Genomic DNA, 19,591 nt, shown 5'->3' on the forward strand with positions numbered 1-19,591 from the left:
GCCCCTGCACATTGTGCAAGCCCACCACATGCCCCCTTGCTGCCACAGGGCCACACCTCCTTTGGCAGCAGCCATCACATCCCCAGCCTTTCTGTCTTTCACTGCCGTGCCAGGCCAGTTTGGCCAACAGGCCCTAGACACAAAGCGCGCCTGCCTGCCATCTGGCTTGGTGCTCTAGGCCCAGGCTTGGTGAGCTGTTGCCAGAAACACCTCTAGCTTGGCGTGGATGCTACCCTGCTGCTGCTGCTCCAGGGCAATTGGTCTTGGCCTGTCACCCCAATCCCTCAGCTGACTGCTTGCTGTATGCCTAACTAGGGCCAGGCCAGTTCTTCTGGTGGCACTACAGCCCCAGCTGGCATGCCCGACCACACTGTACTCCAGACCCAGGCTCACTTGCCATGGGCCAACCACATCTCCAGCACTCCCACTGTGGCCAGTTCAAGAGGCACAGGCCAGCTCTGCCTATGAGCTCGGTCTGACTCTCCAGGCCATCTGCCTAGATGCTCGCAGGCTGCTCCATGGCCAGGGAGGCTCACCAGACACTCCACACCACAGCATGGCACCCTGCTCCCCGACCTGCTTCACAGCCACACAGGCTCCTGCAGCACCTCCTACACACAAGGCCACATGCCAGCTGATCTAGAACCAGTAAAGCTCAGCTGCCTGGCACCAGGGATCCCAGGTGCACCCATTCCATCGGCCTTTACACTGATCCAGGGCCAGTTGGCTCAGCAAGGGACCTCTCCCTCACATGGCTCATTGCAGACCAGCCTCTCTGGGGACAGTGCCATTCTCCTGGGTCTCTGGGGCCCCAGACAGTATACACTGAGGTCCTGCTTGCCACTTACTCCAGGGTCAACCTTGATTGGCAAGTGCCAGACATGCCTCTAGCCTGCCAGGTCCACCACCCTGCTGCTGCTCAAGGGACAGCTGAGTTTGGCTATCTACCCAGTTTCCTCAGCAAACCACATGCTGTATATGCCACTCTAGGGCGGGGCCCATTCTGCTGCCAGCACTGAGGAACCAGCCAGCACGAACCTCCAATTCCCCAGCATCTCAGGGCCAGGATAATGGGGCCCTGGGTCCTCAGTGCCACCAGCACTCATGGTGTGGTCACTGCAACAGGCACAGCTCCCTCAGCAGGTGACCCCTATACCTCTAGCTCACCCACCCAGCTGCCTCATCAGCAGCTCAAGGTCCACATGGCCTCAGCCAGTGCCTCCCATGCTCATGGGCCAGGCCCCTCCCAGGAGGGTTCAGCCGACCCCACATACATCCAGTCAGGACACACCAACACTCTGATTGCTGTTCCAGGACCACGTAGGCTCAGCTCATGCAGTGCTCCAGAGCAAGTGGGGATCAGCCAGCAATCCTACTCCCTCAGCAGACCACTCAGATGCCTGCTATTCAGAGCCAGCCCATTCTGCCAGGGACCCTGTGGCCCCGGTGGGCACTCCCTGTCACTCAGCTTGGCACTCCAGGGCCAGGCTGACACTGGACCTTCTGTGCTGTAACACACTCCCACAGACTGCTGGCCATGACAACTGGGCCTCTAGGGCACCACACTGCTCCATACCAACTACTATAGGACCAGATCCCTGCACTTCTAACCCACAGGCTGCTCCAAGGCCAGGCAGACACAGGTGGCGTGTCTAATGTTCCTAGATCCTGCCTGCCTGGCTGCCCTGCAGGGTGTTCCAGGACAACGCAGGCTCAGGAGGTTCTACCCTCCCCCCAGTACCCCAAGCCTGTCCACCATCCACTCCGGAGCCAGGCCAGCTGGCTGACACCCCTCCAGTTCCCAGCCTGCCACCTGGACTTCTAGCCAACCCCACCAACATCACTACCCCACCAACTGTTCCAGGCACATGTACACTCAGCCATCCACCTGCTCCCTCAGCAGGGCTGCCCACTGATCTAGGGCTGGGCCCATCTGACAGCAATCTATAGCACCAGCCCATAGGATCTGAATCCCCGGGCCCAGAGCATGCCCACATCTGAGGGGAGCAGGGTGCCAAAGCACGTCCCAGGAATAGGAAAGGCCCTCTCAGGATGGCAGCTTCCCCAAGGCCAGGAGGCGGGGTTGGTCTCACCAGCAGGCAAACCGGAAGTCACAAGGACAGCCAGATGCCCTCGCTGCAATTATGTCATTGCAACTGGCCTATCAGGTAGCACCAAGTGGATCCACAGGGAGAAGTGATTGGTGCAGAGCGGTATAAAAGCAGCCGCTAAAAGCTATAAGATGGACCAGTAAAAGAACCACGGATGGAATGAGAAGAATGGGGCAACAGAGAGGGGTAGAAAAGCTAAGCAAAAAAACTAAGGCATTGGAGGGAGAAAAAGCAGCAGAGAGGGGTACAAAAGCAATAAGGCCTACGAGGAGAAGAACAGGGAAAAAAGCAGCAGAGAGACCGCTAGAAAAGCAGCAGAGAAGATCTACAGGGAAAAAAGCAGTGGAGAAAAAGTATCAAAGCAGCCGCTTTTGGCAATAAGGGGTGCGGTTGTGGTTCCGGCTTTTCCCAGACCCTCAAGAGTGTGCCTCGTAGGCAGTGTCACTGAAGGTCAGCAACACATGTCCACCTCACTGCCCTGCTTACCTGTTTCAGTGAAAAAATGGCTCATGTGTGGCCTCCCACATTCCCAGCCCACCTGTCAACCCCTCTACTGTCAGCGGAACTTGGCCAATGCCTCATGCACAACAAGCCGCTGGCCCCTGCTGCTCTTGGGGAAGGCAAGCTTCTCCATCAGCAACCCTTCCCACCCCACCCCTTGCCTACAGATACTTGTCACCCACTCCAGGGACATACCAGCTGGCTAGCACCCAGCCACAGCCAGCATGCCCGCCCTGCCACCACGTCCACCCTGCCACCCCACTTGTTGCTGCAGAGCCACGCCGGCTTGGGCAGCAGCCATCGCATCCCCAGCCCACCTGTTCACTGCAACACCTCAAGGCCAGCTCTGCTGAAGGCTGTCCACACAAAGCAGGTTTGCATACTGTCCCATTTGCTGCTTCAGGGCCAGGTTCTGCTGGTGTACTAGGCCCGAACCCTAGCCTGCCAGCCCCATTGACTGCTCCAGGGCAGGATGGGATTGCCCAGTGACCATGCTCCCTCAGTAGGCAGCATGGCCACCTGCTGCTCTAGGACCTGGCCCATTTTGTCAGAGACTCTGGGTCCCGGCCTGGCATGCTCTGTCATTCCTCTTGGCACTTCAGGACAAGGGTCACTCCTCCAGGCACTGCCATACTTCTAATATTCTAGGCAGCCAGGCACAGGGCAACTGGACTGGAAACCCCTATGCCTTTAGCCTACCCACCCAGTTGTGCCATGAGTTGCTCCAAGACCATGTGGGCTCTGCCAATGCTGGCCAAGCTCCTAATGTCCACCTGTCTCACCACCATCCCCTGCTGCTCAAGGACCACTCCACAATGGCCGGTGCACCTGCCACCCTCCATCCACCCAGGGCCAGGCTGGCCCACAGAACACCCCTCTCTTCCCCAGCTTGCCTCTAGGCTGCTACAGGGCCAGGCAGGCTCAGCTGTTGCCCCACATGACTCTAGCCTGCCTATGCCACTCTCCCACCCACTGCTCTAGTGGCCTGCAGGAAGTTCCCCTAGCACCATAGGCATGCCTAGCAAGCATGGGGTATGCTCCAGGGCCAGGGGGTGCTCAACGAGACAGCCCAGTCCCCATGCCATTTGCTGGCTGCTCCAGAGCCAAGTCTGATAGGTCAGATCACCTTGTGTCCCTAGCCACCCACTGCCTGCTTCATTGCCAAGCTGGCTCCGCTGGTATCCCTGCACCCACAGGACTATCATCATCCATTCCATGGCCAGCCTGACTCTCCCAGGACCCCTCCCCACTGCACTCCTATCCTGCCCACCCTGCCACCCTCCCACCCTGCCAGCTGCTTCAGGATCTGCAGGACTAGCCCAGTGACCCAGCATCCCCAGCACACCACTCACTGGCCTGCTCCTCCAACACCAGGTCCACTTGTCCTATGTCCACTGCACACCTTGCACATCCATTCCACAGCAGCTTTCCCACTCGGGACAGGCCAGTTCAGTCGGTGACCCTCCTGCCCACAGTGCAATATCCCTTGTCCCCAGGACCAGGCTCCCAAGCCCAGGTCCCCAGCTCATCTAGCTTGCTTGGCCTGCCACCACACACCACAGCCAAGCCAGGGTTAGGCTGGCTTTGGTAGCGCCTCCTAAGTCCCCAGCTTGCTGTTGACCATTAGTGCCAGGCAGGCTCAGCCAGTGCCCACAGCCACCCTCTGGCAGCTGGCTGCTCCAGGGTCACGTCGACTGCGCTGGCGCCTCCAGCCCGCAGGCATTCCACAGTCCGCCTGGCTCTGGCTATGCCTCCTGTGCCCACAGCCTTATTACCATCCTCTCCAGAGCCAGCTTGCCAACCTCCCCATACCCAAACTATCTTGCCTGCCACTTCACGGCCAGAAGGGCTTGGCCAGTTCCCCCAGCACCCATAGAGGCTGGCTGCTCATGGCTCCATCTTACAAGAGTTGCTCTTGTTCCCCTCCCCACAGTGCAGCACTCAAGTGTTCCAGAGTTGCTTCCTGCTTCTTCTGCTGTGGGCTGCAGTCTTCATACGGCAAAACTAGGACTTGAGATAATAAGATTGTTCTTCAAACAGTCATCAAAAGATGCTATTACTTGCAAGCGTAACTGTGTCAGAGCTTCGTCCGTTCACATTCCATCCTTCTGACTCCGGCAACTCTGGCTTCACAATCCTACGTTTTTTCTACACGTCTGTGCTGCATCTCTTGCAAGACTATGAGTTTCTCTTCAGCCTGGGCTCTAAGGGGGCATGAAGGAGACTGGTATGTGACATACTGCCACTTCAGGTCCCACGTGCAGACAGGCATCCCTGGAAAGGAGTTATTTCACAAGTGAGCAGATAGCATTACATCGGTGGGCAAAGTGTGGCTTCCAATTTAGTGAACCTACACAAGCTGCTGACTTAGGACATTATCTTTAACAAAGAGTGAAAAACAAAATTCTCTACAAGTATGTGACAAAAGTTTCTTCCAAGAAATAGTTCAGTTTAGCTAAGTATTTCAAATGGAAAAATAACGAGTAGATAATTCACAATGAAAGAGGCCAGATGCACTGCAAAATCTGTTACAAATCCTTATGACAGAATTACCTAGTTAAGAAAGTAAGAAAATAAAGTAGTTTTAAAATGTTAACACTAAGGGCCCGGCGGCATGGCCTAGCGGCTAAAGTCCTCGCCTTGGACGCCCGGGATCCCATATGGGTGCGGGTTCTAGTCCCGACAGCTCCACTTCCCATCCAGCTCCCTGCTTGTGGCCTGGGAAAGCAGTCGAGGATGGCCCAAAGCTTTGGGACTCTGCACCCGTGTGGGATACCCAGAAGAACTTCCTGGCTCCTGGCTTTGGATCGGCATAGCATCGGCCGTTGCAGTCACTTGTAGAGTGAATCATCAGATGGAAGATCTTTCTCACTGTCTCGCCTCCTCTCTGTATATCTGACTTTCCAATAAATAAATACATCTTTAAAAAAAAATGTTAACACTAAGATACTCACTTTTGTCCATCACAAGTGTTTTCTTTCTTTAGGCCTTCGAGGTTTCTTTCCATGATATAAGCTGCCCACTTGAAGTAATGGGAAAAAAAGTTAAAAGAAATGTAAGAAAGGAGGAAAAATATGAGAAGGAAAAGGGTGAGCATACCATCTTCTTAAAACCACGTGTTTGAAATATATTCACCACATGGAAGTTAATAGTTTTAAAAACGTTTTAGGCACACCAGGGGATGGCATCATCCTGTTGCCATGCTCCCAGGGCACCAGGTGAGGGGGTGAAGGGGCTGAAGCTGCAGCCTTGGGTTGGGGAAAGGCTAAGGGCGTAACACGGGTGGGCATTGGGGAACCAGGAGCTCATCACTAGGCAGGTGGAGAGAACCTGGGGATTTCCTTATGTGTCTGGTCCTGGGTGAGGTGAGGAGAGCACAGGGGAGAACCCCAGGTCAGCACACTGCTCTGGTGAACTGGTGGACCAGGCCTGGAACCCGCAATTGGCCTGGATCTTGGGCGTGTAGAGGGGTAAGACACCAGGTCAGCACATATGACAGGAGCTTGGGACCCTGGTGGACGGCAAAATACAGGACCACCACACCACCCACTGGGCTTCCCAAGACTGGGCTAGGCACAAGGCTTGTGGATTGATTAGAGAAAGGAGCAAGGAGATATGGGGTAGGAAGGACCATCCTGGGAGTATTGTATGGATGAGGAATGGATCCTGAGGGACTCCCAATGACAAGACCACTGCACTGCAGGTAAGCAAGGGGAATGAGACTCAGTGGATCAGAGGGGAGAGACCTAAAGATCTTTAAGGGTCTGACTGATGCACCAGCCCACATGGGAAACTTGGGCTGGGCTTGTTAGCATGGAACACTGCTGGCCACCACATACCAGCACACATGAAATCTATGGCTGGGGACCTGTCTGACAGTGCGTGTTGGATAAGGGAATGGGTCACATTATGCTAAACCATGACACCAACCAGCATGCAAGAGAACCAGGGCAGGGGGTGAACCTAACCCTACGGAATTACATTTTTTTAAAAAAAGCAATAGTTTGGAATTTAACATTAATATGTCCATATAAAACGTTGACCTGAGGGGCAGGCAATTGGCACACAGCTTCAGTTGCTGCTTGGGGTGCCCACTTTTCCTTCAGACTCCCCAGGTTTGACATTCATTCTGATTCTGCTTTCTGCTGACATGTAATTCTGGGAATCACACGCTCAGTAACGTAGGCTAGACTGCTGCACCTGCTGGAAAATGTCAAGACTGCAAGCAGACTCTCTCAAACTGGTCACAGCATCCATTGGCCCATGCAAGACCTGCGACTGGGAACAGGCCTGGTAGGGGACAACTGGAGAGAATTAGAGTTCGGACTGGAGGTGGGCCAGACTGAGCAGGATGCCTCACTCTGGTGCATTCTCAACCCTGACCTTGGGCCAGTCCCGAGGAGGGCCACCGGGAGCCCCGACCCGCGAGGGAGCATTTCGAGACCCGACTCCGAAGGTACAAGCGCAGCCTGTTCCCCCGGGGCTCCCCCAGCGCGAGGAAGCCCGCACGCCCCCGGCCAGCCCCCGACGGCCGGAACAAAGGGCAGGCGCCCCGCTCCCTCCCCGACCAGGCCTCGCCGCCCCGAAAAGCCCTGAGTCACGCCCGCCGCCGCCCGCCGGCCCCGCGCGACCCCCGCGCCCACACGGCCCCTTTGTGTGCCCCGCACGCCGGGCATTGTTCCCCGCCCGCACCCGGGCCGCGGGCCACGACGCCGACGCGGGACGACGCCTCGGCCTTTGTGCTTCCCGAGGGGGCCCGCCGCCCGCACTGCCCGCCCCGACCCCCGCACGGCTCACCTGGCCGGGCCGCCGCCAGCCGGGGGTCCCCGGGACCCCGAGTGCACAAGCCGGGCCGGGCTCGCTCCCGCGCGCGCACCACCGACTCCGGCGCCGTGCGGCCGGGCCGAGGCCTCTGGGCGAGAGCCGAGCCTTCCGGGTGTTCTAGAAGCCGCCGCCGCCAGGGGCAGGGAGCGGGTCGCCGCCGCCGCGGGGGCCGCCTTTGTTCCTGCCGCAGCGCCGAGCGTGGCCGGGACGCCCCGCAGCTCGGGCCGGAGGCGAGGGGGGCAAGGGCGGGGAACGAGGCCCGGCCGCGGGCGGACCGGAGCGGGCTGCTCGAGGGGCGCCTCCCCGGGACGAGGCCCGCCGACGGCGCGCGGGGTGCGCGGGGTGGCTCCCGGCCTCCGCCGGCGACGGCGCAGCGCGGCCTCCGGCGGCAGCGAGCCGAGCGGACGAGCGATCGAGGCCCGCGGGCGACGCGCTCTCCGCCGCGCCGACAGGCCGACTGACGGGCTCTCTCCGCCGGCCGCCCGGGCTGTACGGGACGAGGGGCGGGGCCTGTGCGACCGCGCACGCCCGGGCGGCGGCGCGCTGACGTCACGGCGCCGCGGCCTCCAGGCTGTCGCCGCCCCGGCGGCCGCCCCAGGGTGGAGCCGGGCGGACGCGGCCACCGCAGGCCGCGCTGCTCTTTTTAGCCCGGTTGTCCTCCTCGCTCAGCCTCCCTCCTTCCGATTTTCTCACTCGAGCCCCGCTTTTGCCATCTCAGTTCTCACGCTTTGTCTTGGTTCCCCTCCGGGCCTGGCAGCTCTTCCCCTCCCCGCCCCTGAGGCGTTCGTTTCCAGAAAAGGAACTGCCTCACGGCTCCCGGGGCTTCGGCCTGCGGAGCCGCCCTCGGCCGGCTGCGCGGTTCCCAAGTCCAGGCCAGGTGGCGCTCGCCCAAGGTCACGGGCGGCCTCCCGTCGGAAAGCCCTGGGGCCGGCGGAGCGCCGCGTGTTGTGTGCGGGCGGTGCTCGGGCGCCCACGCGGCCCACGCGGCCCGAGGCAGGCCGGGCCGGGCAGCAGCGCGGGGCCCGACGGGGAGGAGAGGGCGAGTGAGCCCGAGGCCGGACGCCGAGCTGGCGCTCACCTCCCCAGGGCGCTTCACCTCCACCGACACCGAGGCAGAAGTGTCTGCAGGGAGTCAGGTTTCTTGCAGCCCCCGTTGGAATGCAGCGAGGCAGCCCCGTGCCTCCCCCAGGGTGCTTACCAGAAAAAAAAAATCACCTCAGGTGATTGCTCAAAGCCACACAACAGTTTTGGATGGTTTGGCAGTGGAACGCCTAAAGTTGTGCCTCAGGTAAAGTTTTATTTATAGTATGGTAGATTGGTGCCCTGTGGCAATGTTGCCAAATCTTGGCCACTGTAAGCCTGGACCAGAACACCGTTTGAGGGATACTGTATATTGCTACTAGAGATGGCGGATAATTTGGTTTATTGGCCCCAGGACTGTTGGTATTTAGCTCTTTAAATTAGTAGAAACACTGGCCACTTAAGTGCTAAGTGCCCCCGCGGGGCAGCACCCCGCCCTGAGCAGCTTACCTGCAGCAGTGGCAGGGCTGGGACCCAGGGAGAGACTGAAACCAAGAATGGTGCTGTTTTTTAAGGGTTCTTTCTGTTGGAGAGGCAGATTTGCAGAGAGAAGGGGAGACAAAGATCTGTTGCGGGGTGCGAGCGAGATCACGCCAGACAAGTCTAAGGTTCATTCAGGAGTCATTATTAACCAAGCTTGGTGATAAGAGGCCCACAAGTCCGTATGGCAATTCAGTCAACCCCAAGAGGAACAAACGGTCATTACCCCGAGTCCATCTGTTAACCTATGTCCCAGCGTGCCCAGGATGTAAGTTATCCTAAGACACATGCAGCGACTAACCTGGACACCCCACACAGCTGCAGACATTCACCTTTCCCTGGCTTCTCTGCCCACATTCCACCACCGCTAGGCCTCACCCCTCCTGGAACTCTCCAGAAGTACTCCCGTGAGAAACACAAAGCATCTTAGCATCAGCATCTGCCCAAGCAGTGAACAGAGGGTGAGGAGTACAGACACACAGGGGACATGTTCGGGGCCTACCTGTCCTGAGTCTGTGCCAGGAGAGTGGCGGAGCGGCAGGAGCACACGACCCCGAGAGTGAGGCCCTCCCTGTCATGGCCTTTGGTGAGGGGCGTGGTCACACTCCGGTTCCAGGCAATGATAGGTAAGCTTAACAGGTGGGCAGGAGGGAATGCCTCCTTAGTAGTGGGGGGAGTGGCTTCCAAGCTCATGACCTTGAATTAGCTGCCTACCCTACCACACTTCCATCCACTGGCCCACTCTGTAGGTGGCCACAATGGCAAGAGCCGAACTGACCTGAAGCCAGGAGTTAGGAGCCTCTTCTGGGTCTCCCATGTGAGAGTAGGGTCCCAGGACATTGGGTCATCCCCCACTACTTCCCAGGCCACAAGGGGGGAGCTAGATGGGAAGTGGAGCAGCCAAGACAACCGTGTGGGATCCTGGTGCATGCAGGGTGAGGATTTAACCACTGGGCTACTGTGCCAGGCCAGTGGTGCTAATTTTGAACCTGTACATAGCAAGATTCCCTGCCAACAATTATTTTGTAGTGGTTCTCAAAGTGGTGCAATTGTGATGTTTAAGAAGTGTGCCTGGGCCGGTGCTGTGCCTAGCGCCTAAATTTCTCACCTTGAACACGCCAGGATCCCATTTGGGCGTTGGTTCTAATCCCAGCAACCCTGTTTCCCATCCAGCTCCCTGCTTGTGGCCTGGGAAGGTAGTTGAAGACGGCCCAAAACCTTGGGACCCTGTACCCACGTAGGGGATCTGGAGGGAATTCCTGGCTCCTGGCTTCGGATCGGCTCAGCACCGGCCGTTGCCATCTCTTGGGGAGTGAACCATCGGACAGAAGATCTCTCCTCCTCTCTGTATATCTGACTTTGCAGTAAAAATAAATATATTTTTTAAAAAGTGTGCCTGCTGGGCAGCTCCTTGGCACACAGGGGCGTGCCTTTGGAAGGTCTACAAACTCTCAGGCCCCCGCACTTGGTGCAGTTGGCTTGGACACGTGGTTTATGGAAGAATCCTCCAGGTGTTCGGGATTCCAGGCCACATTTGGAAGCTATTGACCTTCCTTTATCTGCTAAGTAGAGACCACTCGTTCATTCCCAGTGTTCTCACCCTGTGAGGTGAAGTGGGTGAATGTCGTAGCGCTGTGGGTTCGCCCTCTGCTTGGGACACATGCATCCCTGGAGAATGCCTAGGATCAACTTCCTGCTAACGTGCATCCGGGCAGGGGCGGGCAGCAGCTCACCTACCCTCGTGGGAGATACAGGTGGAGATGCTGCTGGTGGCATGGCCCAGTGTGAGCTGTGGCAGACATCTCAAGAGTGGACCCACAGATCTCTGCCACACCCCCCGCCCACCGCATCACTCTGCCTTTCAAGTATATGTCCTGTTTAAAGATTTCTTTACTTACTTGAAAGACAGAGTGGCAGAGGGAGAAACAAACAGTAAACCTTCCAACTGCTGGTTCACTCTCAAGAGGGCTGCAGCAGCCGACACTGGGCCCTGCTGAAACCAGGAGCCAGGAGCTTCATCCGGGCCTCCTACATGGGTGGCAGGGGGTCTGAGAACCGGGCAGGGCAGGCAGCTGGATTCTAAGCGGAGCAGTTCTGACACCAAATTTAAGAATAAGTCTCGGGCCCGGCGCGGTGGCGCAAGTGGTTAAAGGTCCTCACCTTGCACGCCCGGGATCCCATATGGGCGCCAGTTCAAATCCCAGCAGCCCCGCTTCCCTTCCAGCTCCCTGCCTGTGGCCCGGGAAAGCAGTCGAGGACGGCCCAAAGCTTTGGGAACCTGCACCCACGTGGGAGACCCAGAAGAGGCTCCTGGCTTCGGATCGGCATAGTATCTGCCCGTTGTGCTCACTTGGGGAGTGAATCATCGGACGGAAGATCTTCCTCTCTGTCTCTCCTCTCTGTATATCTGCCTTTCCAATGAAAAAATAATAAAAATAAATCTTAAAAAAAAAAAAAGAAGTCTCGAAGAACGCTTTTGCTTTGTCTTTATTTTCTGCTCTTGTAGATTTTCAGTTGCTCTTTAAACAGACAGAGCACAAAATTCATAGTAGGATGTTACTAATATAAGCTGCAAAGGGAGACCCAGCACGGTGGCCTAGTGCCTAAAGTCCTCACCTTGCATGTCCTGGGATCCCATATGGGTGCTGCTTCTAATCCCAGCAGCCCTACTTCCCAACCAGCTCCCTGCGTGTGGCCTGGGAAAGCAGTTGAGGACGACACAAAGCCTTGGGACCCTGCACCCACATGGGAGATCTGACGGAGGCTCCTGGCTTCAGATTGGCGCAGCACCGGCAGTTGCGGCCAATTGGGGAGTGAATCATTGGATGCAAAATCTTCCTCTCTGTCTCTCTTCTCTCTGTATGTCTGACTTTGCAATAAAAATAAATAAATCTTTTTAAAAATGCAGAAGGGCTTCACTGTGTAGTCACCAGGAAAGATCAGCTTTGTCCTGAAACCAACCTCTGACAGAAGTCATGGGAAAGTTTGCTGACATAGCGCGCTTTGCCGTTGTTCAGAAATACCTTCTGTAGAGTTTTCTTTCCTGGGACACAGCGAGTGACTGGGACCAGTGCTCTCTGATAAAACAGTGCTAACTGTTCGCTGTCCTGCAGCGATGGACTTGGTGCAGGGAGCCGATAAGTATACACGTGGGCTACTGACTGAAGGTCCATAGCCGAAATTTATGAACAGCATGCGAGCTTTTAAAGACAAGCGGAACTGTAGGCATCAGGGAGGGGGGTTCGCCAGCAAGAGCCAGTCTCCTAGAACACAATTTGTTCTGCCTAGCAGGTTCCTTTCCTTAGTCTGTCCATTCCTGTTCCCCAGCTTGGGGGGAGGAAGCCCTCTCTTTGATCTGTTGTCTAAACCTGAGAACTAGGGAGTTTCTTGCCTGTTAATTTTCCTGTTAACTGCTCCTGGGGCCTTCTAGGTGGAATTGGAACCAGCTCTGGGCTCCACACTGGCAAGGATTCTCAATGCCCTCTTTTTAATCAAAAACATTTTTTTTTTCTTAAAGATCTGATTAATTGACCTTTAGTATTTTCTATTCCTGACTTTTGGCTTTGGATCGGCTCCGCTCCGGCCACTGCATCCATTTGGGGAGTGAACCAGCAGATGGAAACTCTCCCTCTGTGTCCACAAAGGCCGGAGCCAGGATCTTCTGGGTCTCCCACGTGGGTACAGGGTCCCAAGGCTTTGGGCTGTCCTATACTCCTTTCCCAGGCCGCAAGTAGGAAGCTAGATCGAAAGTGAAGCAGCCAGGACATGAATTGGTGCTGTTATTTGTTGCTGGCACTGACAGTTGGAGCCTGTTGAGCTACTGCACTAGCCCTGAATGGATTTTCTTTTTAAATTTGTTTGTTTGAAAGACAGAATTCTGGTTCACTCCCCAAATGGCCACAATGCTCATGACTGGACCAGGCCAGGTCTTCCATGTGAGTGGCAGGGGCCTGAACGTCTGGGCCATCTTCCACTGCTTTCCCAGGCACAACAGCAGGGAGCCACAAGTGGAACACATGGGACTTGAACCAGCAGCCATGTGGGCTGTTGGCATTGGAAGTGACACCTTCACTTGCTGTGGCACAACACCAACCCCAGGATTAATAATTTATTTTTTTAAGAAAAGTACTGAACACTATTATGGGGGCATATAACGAATCGTAATAAAGCTTAAAGCTCTCACCCTGCTCCCAGTTCCAGTACCCCACTGGCAGTGGGGGTGGGGAGGGTTAGTTCCTCAAAGTCGATATTGCCGGTAAACTGGCATATCATTTGAGAAAGTCCCAGCAGTTTGTATTCTGCCTAAGGATTCAGATAAAAGCAGTGCGGTTTCACGTTTTTCTGTGTAACTAGGAAAGAGTCATAAAGGAAATGGATGATTGGAAAAGAACAAATGTAGTTGGAATGAGAAACTAGATACTGACATCCCTTCAAAATGGCCATATAAATTATCAGTCCATGTGAAATAGAAAAGACCCAGAGTTATTCTATCTTGACATGTAACTTTCCATTACGGAGACAAGAATTGTTTCTACGGCATTATTATAACACCCTGTCAGGCATAACCGTCCATTTTCTCTGTAGCTGAGAAGAGCTTGATAGAGCATAAAACCTTTGCTGAAGTTTTAGAAACTTCTGGTTGTCATTTGATATTCACCTAGTGTCTTTCCTCCCTTTTGCTTCACTTGCACCTTCTCTGATTGCAAAGAATAAGGTCAAGAGACTTGTTGTGGGCTGAGGAGTTGATTAGCATTTGTTAAGCTTGGCTCCTGCAGGAAATGGGCTTGGAGGCTAGTGGCACCTTGTCTGTCAGACTCATTAGCATCCAATTGTTCTGCTAGAGGCTTGGGAAAAAGGTATATATGGCTGAATAAAGGGAGGCTGGGAGAGACCTCTTCCACCACTACTGGTCTCCTGTCGGTGTCTGATTCCTTGACCCTCGCCGTGTCTGTGCCACCGGCCAGCCGGCCTGAACAGAGACTCATCAGAAAAATATTTTACATGAAATGCAAGTAGAAAGAGAAACAGACAGAGATCTTTCTTCAGCTGGTTTCTTCCTCAGATAAGTGCAATAGCCCAGGCTGGTGCAGGCCTGGGGTGGGAGCCTGGAGCTCCACCTGGGTCTGCTCCGTGTGCCCAGGCTGGTGCAGGCCTGGGGCGGGGGCCAGAAGCTCCACCTGGGTCTGCTCCGTGTGCCCAGGCTGGTGCAGGCCTGGGGCGGGGGCCAGAAGCTCCACCTGGGTCTGCTCCGTGTGCCCAGGCTGGGGCAGGCCTGGGGCGGGGGCCAGGAGCTCCACCTGGGTCTGCCATGTGGCACACATCCCATTCTCGAGTCATTGCCTGCTGCCTCCCAGGGATTGCATGAGCAGGAAGCTGGGATTGGGAGCAGAGGTAAGACTTGTGCCCTGGCATTTTAACATGGCAAATAGGCACCCCAATCGGCACCTGAATCACGATGCCAAACATCTGCTCCAAGATAATCAATTTTTTAAAAGACTTATTTATTTTTATTGGAAGGGCAGGTCAGATTTTACAGAGAGGAGAGACAGAAAGATCCTACATCCACTGACTGGTTCACTGCACAAGTGGCTATAACAGCTGGAGATGAACCGATCTGAACCCAGGAGCCAGGAGCCTCCTCTAGGTCTCCCACGCGGGTAAGGGGTCCCAAGGCTTTGGGTCGTCCTCTGCTGCTTTCCCAGGCCATAAGCAAGGAACTGGATGGGAAGTGGACATTAACTGGCATGCCAGGACATTAACTGGCACGCGTGTGGGAGACCATTAACTCCCAGCACTTAAAAACAGAGGATTAGCCAATTGAGCCTTTGTGCTGAGCCCGAGAGAATAATTTTTAAAAATTACTTTCAAAAGTAATCAACTCATTGAAAAATTAAACATGTTATTTCATTAAAATGTTTTCCTTATTAACAATTCAAAGTAATTAAATAGTAGTAAATCTAGTAATGGAATGGGCAAGACTCAAGAAGTGATTAACTTTATTTTTTACCCTAAGAAATTAAAAAAGCAAGTAGTAATTTCATACTGTGTAGACCCTTTGGTAATTTCAAATACATATTTATTTTCAATGGGAACAGCTTGATCAAACAATATTCAAATAAATGCTGTGGAGGTCTTACTAGATGAAAAAAGACTTTCTGCTATTGTCCAGACACTGCTAACATACACAGTTTTTGAGAGTATTTAAAAGAACAAGCCTTTATATCAATCAAGAACTTAAAATGAAAACAACTGGTGATTTAATAGACATGCATGTTATCTGCTGCTGAGATTACCTTTTAAGAAACCAGGTTTTCTGATCTGAAGAGCTCTAGAAATGTGTGAGACTAAACAATAAAATACAGGTGGGAGTAAGTACAAATTCTGCAGCTCCACAGTGGTTCTGAGATTGCCTTAGACACCACCGTGGGGCATACCCTAGTTAGGCTCAAGGAGGGTGGTGGAGCAGCGACGAAGTCAAGAACAGGGTCAGTGGTCCAGCCAGAGCCCAGTAACTAGGATGGCAACAGTTTAGGGGATGGCAGTTGGCTCTGAGGCTTCAGTTATTGGGCCATGGGAAAAAGTCATATGAAAATTGAAAAAGAGGCAGATTGAGAGATCTTTTCCTCTTCAAATTTTAATTTTTTGAAATTTTATTTCTTTGAAAGGTAGTGATGGGCCTGGCACGGTGGCCTAGTGCCTAAAGTCCTTACCTTGCATGTCCCGGGATCCCATATGGGCGCTGGTTCTAATCCCAGCAGCTCCACTTCCCAACCAGCTCCCTGCGTGTGGCCTGGGAAAGCAGTCGAGGACGACCCAAAGCCTTGGGACCCTGTACCTGCATGGGAGACCTGGAGGAAGTTCCTGGCTCCTGGCTTTAGATTGGCTCAGCTCCAGCTAATGCGCTCACTTGTGGAGTGAATCATTGGATGGAAGCTCTTCCTCTGTTTCTCGTCCTCTCTGTATATCTGACTTTCCAATAAAAATAAAATAAATCTAAAAAAAAAGAAGAGGAAGAAAGGCAGCGTTAGGCCTTGCTAGGGACCCTTGGTAGCATTTGAGCAGTGAACCAGCAGTGGGCGTTTTGTCTCATTCTTTCTGTGTCTCTCTGTTTCTCTCTCTTCCCCTCTCTTTCTCCTTCTTCCTCTCAAACACTAGACTAGGAGTATGGTCCAGTGGATGTCACAGAAGGTTTCAGAGACTGAGAAGAATAAAATCTTAGGGTGGGAGCTAGACGAATTCACAGAGGAACTCCGAGGAACTTGCCTATGCAGCAGCAGCATTGTCTTTAAGGAGGTGTGTCTTCTGGGGAACTGAATGCCCTGAACCTTTTCTGTGATGTGTCACCAGATGTGGAAGGGTGGCTCAGGTCAGCTCTCTGCGATTTTTTCCAAACAAGATCAGATTCGAGAAGGGGGCCTTGTGGGCCGCTGCTCATGGGTGCCATGGACATCTGAGGGTCACATAGTGTGGCAGGTCTGAGAGGAGATGTTGGCACCCAAGGAGCACTTGTAGCTTCTCTGCTCTTCCAGGTCCTTCCCAGCTGAGAGCTTAAGAACTGCGTTCATTTTTAATCAGACTTCAGGAAGAGAAAATGAAATACAGGATTCTTGGAATTAGGTAGATTTAGCCAAAAAATTGTTGAGCCCCGGCTACCACGAACGTTTTCTTCGTCTACTTCAGGTACTCTACCTGAATATATGCTGTGTAATTCACAAAAAATAAAGGCTTGTGTAGCTAGTTCATAGTTCTAGAAGCTGGGAGATCTGAAAGGCTAGTGAGGGGGAGTGTTCTTGTTATTGGGGTGCTTTGCAAAATCCCAAGAGACCAAGTCAAACTGGAATTTATGATAGACTTACTGCTGAGACTTCTCCATTCATTCGGCTTAATCCATCTTGAAGGCAGTCTGTTGATCTAATCATACTTCTGAGCGTATGTTCCTCCTACCCGCCAGTACTACTTAATACCTCATGAGGATTTCTTTTCCTTTTTCCTTTTCTTTCCTATTTTCTCTTTTGTTTAAAGTTTTATTTATATTTATTTGAAAGGCAGAGTGACAGAGAGGAGAGGGCGAAAAATCTTCTGTCCACTGGTTCACTCCCCAAATGGCGACAAGGACTGGAGCAGCCTTGAGTTGAGTACTAACACTGACAGGATCCACATGAGGTGGACCACCACGGGCTCACTGGGCTTGGGATAAGAGAATGAGCCTCAATGATGACCACTTCAGTCATGCCCCTCTGTGTCAGGAACTTCTGGTCACCCGTAGATGACTGTGTTATCTGCATATGAGATTTTACTGGAGAAAAAAATGCCTGTTGCCTAGTGATAGCATAGCCATCGTCATGTCACAGTGCGATGCATGACTCACCTGTTTGGGGTGAGGCTGGTACGTGCAAACCTGCACTGACACATACAATTATGTACAGTCCAAAAAGCTTGAGGAGGTTAATCAATGGCTGTGCAACTGTTTTGACATTGACTATTCCATGATACCTTTTATCATTACTACAGAATGTACTTGTAAAAACAGTATTTGCAGAGAAGCAGCAAGAATTCCATGTTACACTGGCAGTGGCCTCCAAGATCTCATGTTTGCTGCATCTCTTGTTTGAGTTGTTTTCATCTGTGCTTGATTTAATCTCATGTTTTGTGTGGGATGGCTCTCAGGTTCATGCACGCATGTGTGTATTATACGTCTTAGGCTTGTAGTACATTGTGGTGTTCAAAGGATGCAATTGCCTAATGAGGAGTTTCTGACTATAGCCCTGTTAAATGGAACCCTTTGTGTTCCATTCACATTGGCTAGCTACAGCTGAATTGTGACACATTTTAATACACAGTTAAGACACCATTTGGGATACTGGCCACCTGTTTCAGGATGCAGGAGTTCAGGTTCTGACTGGGCCTGAGAGTCCGGCTTCCTGCTAGTGCACACTCTGGGAGGCAGCGGGTGACAACTCCCGGGCTGGGCTCCCTGACACTCACGGGGGACCCAGGCTGGGAGGCGGGCTGGGCTCCCTGACACTCATGGGGGACCCAGGCTGGGAGGCGGGCTGGGCTCCCTGACACTCACGTGGGACCCAGGCTGGGAGGCAGGATGCAGGCCTCGCTGTGACTGTTGCAGGCATTTGGGCTATACACTAGCAAGTGCAATATCTCTGTCTTTCCAATAAAATGACAGTATAAATGCGCGCTAACACATTTTATAACAGTGAGGCTGTGCCTTGCTTCCTTTGGGTATGACTTGTGAACACTACTATGGTCAACTCCCATTATCAGGCAGTGACTTATATGCGGTGTGCCACGTCCGGTGTTTTGGAGACATTTTGGTACTCATGATGAACTTGTTTTCTTTTTTTGGAAGGATCTTGGAGGATGAGGAAAAAGAAAGATGAACAAAAAGGAACAACACTAACTGTTGTCAGGAATTCATTGCCATCGTTCTTTTATTATGGTATATTTTTAAATTACAAGGTGTCAATGGCATATGAATATACCCTTTGTGTGAAAATTTCAAGGAACGTATGATGTTCACATGAAATTAATGCTGTTTAAGCTACTTCCAACCTATTCTCTTTTCCTAGAGATAATGCTTAGGTGTTCGTTCTATGATTTGTTTGTTTGAATCCCTGGGTTTTTGCTACATGTGTGGTTGTACAGTGGCTTGTCTTGGGGATCGTCACGTGTCGGTCACTATAAATCTCCCTTACTCAAGTTAACAAACTGCAGAGTGTGGCACAATGTCAATATTTAAGTCATGACAGTGCTGATGGGTGTTTGCATTTCTTAGCTGTGAAGCAGAAATGTTGATAATGCAGTTACTTATCCTGAAATACCAAGTACATTAACATTAATTATTTGCATTTTAAAAACATTTTTCACTTGAGTTTATTTGTAATCCAATATCACTCCTGCTGCATATAATTAATTTTTAACAAGGAAAAAAATCTTATTTGCTTAACTGAACATAATTTTTTATTTTTCTTTTTTTATTTTAAGATTTATTTTATTATTATTGCAAAGTCTGATATACAGAGAGGAGGAGAGACAGAGAGAAAGATCTTCCGTCTGATGATTCACTCCCCACGTGAGCGTAACGGCTGGTGCCGCGCTGATCCAAAGCCAGGAGTCAGGAGTCTCTTCCGGGTCTCCCACGTGGGTGCAGGGTCCCAAGGCTTTGGGCTGTCCTTGACTGCTTTCCCAGGCCACAAGCAGGATTAGAACTGGCACCCATATGGGATCCAGGCACGCATTCAAGGCAAGGACTTTAGCCGCTAGGCCACACCACCGGGCCCTTATTTTTTTTAAGGTTTATTTTATTTTTATTGGAAAGTCAGATGTACAGAGAAGAGGAGAGACAGAGAGGAAGAAGATTTTTCTTTTTCTGTCTGTTTGTAAGCTTCTTTCTTCTCTCCCTTCTCCCTTCTTCCTTCCACTCTCTCCCCTTTTCCCAAGATGATCCCTGCAGGATGTTCCAAGCTTTATGCTTCTAAGGGATCAACCACAAAGTGGAGAAATGCTGTGTCGTTTCTCTCGTTTCTCTCTCTGTGTCGACCCTAACCTAAACGTCAAAGCAGCAGTAGGACACGTTTATT

General features: G+C 52.7%; 1 long non-coding RNA gene across 1 annotated transcript in view; it reads left to right on the forward strand.

The window, feature by feature from the left end:
- Nucleotides 1-8,558: 8,558 nt before the first annotated feature.
- Nucleotides 8,559-19,591, forward strand: part of LOC121166361 — a 28,854-nt gene continuing 17,821 nt past the window's right edge. Inside the window, exon 1 of the long non-coding RNA XR_005885408.1 lies at nt 8,559-8,724. This is a non-coding gene — a long non-coding RNA (uncharacterized LOC121166361). The remainder of the gene's footprint in view (nt 8,725-19,591) is intronic.

The sequence above is a fragment of the Ochotona curzoniae genome, unplaced genomic scaffold, assembly GCF_017591425.1.
Source record: "Ochotona curzoniae isolate NIBS_2020 unplaced genomic scaffold, NIBS_Ocur_1.0 patch137, whole genome shotgun sequence".
Classification (NCBI taxonomy): Eukaryota; Metazoa; Chordata; class Mammalia; order Lagomorpha; family Ochotonidae; genus Ochotona; species Ochotona curzoniae.